This window comes from Myotis brandtii, unplaced genomic scaffold (genome assembly GCF_000412655.1).
Source record: "Myotis brandtii unplaced genomic scaffold, ASM41265v1 scaffold1112, whole genome shotgun sequence".
NCBI classification, from domain to species: Eukaryota; Metazoa; Chordata; class Mammalia; order Chiroptera; family Vespertilionidae; genus Myotis; species Myotis brandtii.
The window spans coordinates 291125-293203 of NW_005353800.1; the positions used below are offsets into that span (position 1 = coordinate 291125).

Genomic DNA, 2079 nt, shown 5'->3' on the forward strand with positions numbered 1-2079 from the left:
CCGGACCTGTCCCGGCTCCGCAAACACGGGCTCCCCGCGGGCCTGCGCACCCAGCCGGGTGAGTCCCTGTTGGAAAGGACCAGGGCCGGCAGCGCTGGCTGCAGTCGTGCGCTTGTCAATCAGTTACCTCCTCGTTCCCCAAGCTCACAGAACCCCCACCAAACACCTCTGATGAAGGACTAGGCTTTAATCGTAAGTGGCAGTTACTCATGAGTAAACTTACTTGGCCATAAATGGGACCTTAGATTTAACCTCAAGCATCCACCTGGTTTTAGTCTAGGCCAAATCCAGAGATCTGACATAACTTATTTTCTTCTATTCCAATGGCTCAAGCTCTTAGCATCAGCAAGCACTGAGTAGGCTCGCAACCCCGAGTGGAGGCCTGGCTGGCGAAGTAGGAAGGAATAACAGCCATCCCAGAGGAAAGCCATCCTTGGTTGGACCCAGTGAACTGGAAGCAGCATCAAAAGTAAATCAATCCCCCAGATGACACACTCCACCCGTCAGTGCAGCCACAGGAGAGAGAGTGAATTCAATCCAAATGGTTATTTATTCTAAAACTGGAAGCTACTGTGCCTACATATTTGCCAGAATGTTGTAATGAGAACAGGGGAGGAAAAAGTTACAGATGTAAACAATGACACAGTTACATTTTTTTAAAAATGGTAAAACCCTTTTTTACTGGCCACTTCCAAGAATGCTTTACAGGTTGTGCAAAAACATTTACAGGCTCCATGTGATGTTTGTTTTTCTCACAAGCTTTTCCATCTACAACTACAACAGAGGTCTGATAAAACACTAAACAAATCTAAGGAAAACAAGGCTAGGGATCCCTTCTGTTAATCCACATTTGCCCCCTTAACATTGTTTTTTTAATAATAAAAAGACAGAAACAAAACCCAGACATCTAGTGTTGTTGTGAGTGATCTCGGATTAAACCAACAAGGACGTGGCAGTTTCACTTTCCACCCACCTAGAAAAACAGCTTTTTTTTTTAAAGGTGACTTTCTAGTGTCAAAATTTAACAGCAAGTACCTCCCCTAATCCTCCCTCCCCCCAAGAAACCCAAAGGGGCAGAGTTTATCCCCCTGGCCCTGAGGGCCTAGCACCCACAAACCATGTCATAGATTACAAAAGGATGCTACTTGCTGGAGGACTAGATATTTCGAAGGGGGTGGCAGTTTCTGCCTCAGATTTAATTTTCTATTATAACATGATCTTGCCCTAAGAGAATTTCTTTGGGCTCCAGTTTTCACCTCCTTGCCCTGATACTATGAGCAAAGCTTCTCAAAAACTCCCTTAATAATAAAAAGTTAGTGGGTTACAGAAAAGTTCATGCAGTCACTTCACCCACTGCCACACACAAATCCATTCGACGGCACCACAAAAGCAGTGTCCAGAGGACACCATGAGCAAGCAGTTACTTCCTATCAGCCCCCCATTCCAGCCTGGGGGTCAGAGGTATTTGTGGGACAGAAGGGTGTATCACAGACGGGCAACTAGAGGGCCAGAACGAGAGCCTGCAGACCTAGAGAAGGGCTGCATGGTGGTCACAGTGGGAGAGGGAGAGAGATCAAATCTCGGCACAAAGTTTTAAACAGAGAACTGCTCAGGTGAGGAAATGGAAGTGAAGCTTTTTCTAGTAACAACCCAGGGTCTTTCCTCACCAGGAAGCGCTGCAACACGTGGTATTGGCTGAAGAAGCTCTTGGCGGACTCCATGCTGAGCTGCTGAGCGGGAAGATGAATTAAAACTGAAGCTACATATTGAAAGAGCATTCCCATATCCTTGAACCCGGGCACCTGAAGCTGTTAAGAATTGGGAGGGTGTTGGTGAAGTTGCAAAGACCATCCCAACTGAAGTCTCCTGGCTAGAGGCCTCTCTGGGGACACGCAAGCAAAGCACCCCAGAAGGAATCCTGTTTCAAGAAGCCAGGAAGGGGCGCTCCCTTTCATGCACACATGACACACACATTCACACTCTCCCCAAGTTGCAGCAGCCCCACTGAGCTGCCTCCCCCCGCCCCCCCCACCCCCACCCCCCTCTCCCCCCTCTTCCTCTCTCTCTTTCACAAAACCC

The 2079-nt window shown here is 48.0% G+C and overlaps 1 long non-coding RNA gene across 2 annotated transcripts in view; it reads left to right on the forward strand.

Annotated features, from left to right (window-relative positions):
• LOC102255329 overlaps positions 1 to 1058 on the forward strand; it is a 2511-nt gene extending 1453 nt beyond the window's left edge. The window contains exons 1-2 of one of the 2 annotated variants that reach the window (XR_313071.1): positions 7 to 192; positions 334 to 1058. This is a non-coding gene — a long non-coding RNA (uncharacterized LOC102255329). Of the gene's footprint in view, positions 1 to 6; positions 193 to 333 lie in introns of those variants that run through there. The other variant, XR_313072.2, reaches the window with a different exon arrangement.
• The last annotated feature ends 1021 nt before the right edge of the window (positions 1059 to 2079 follow it).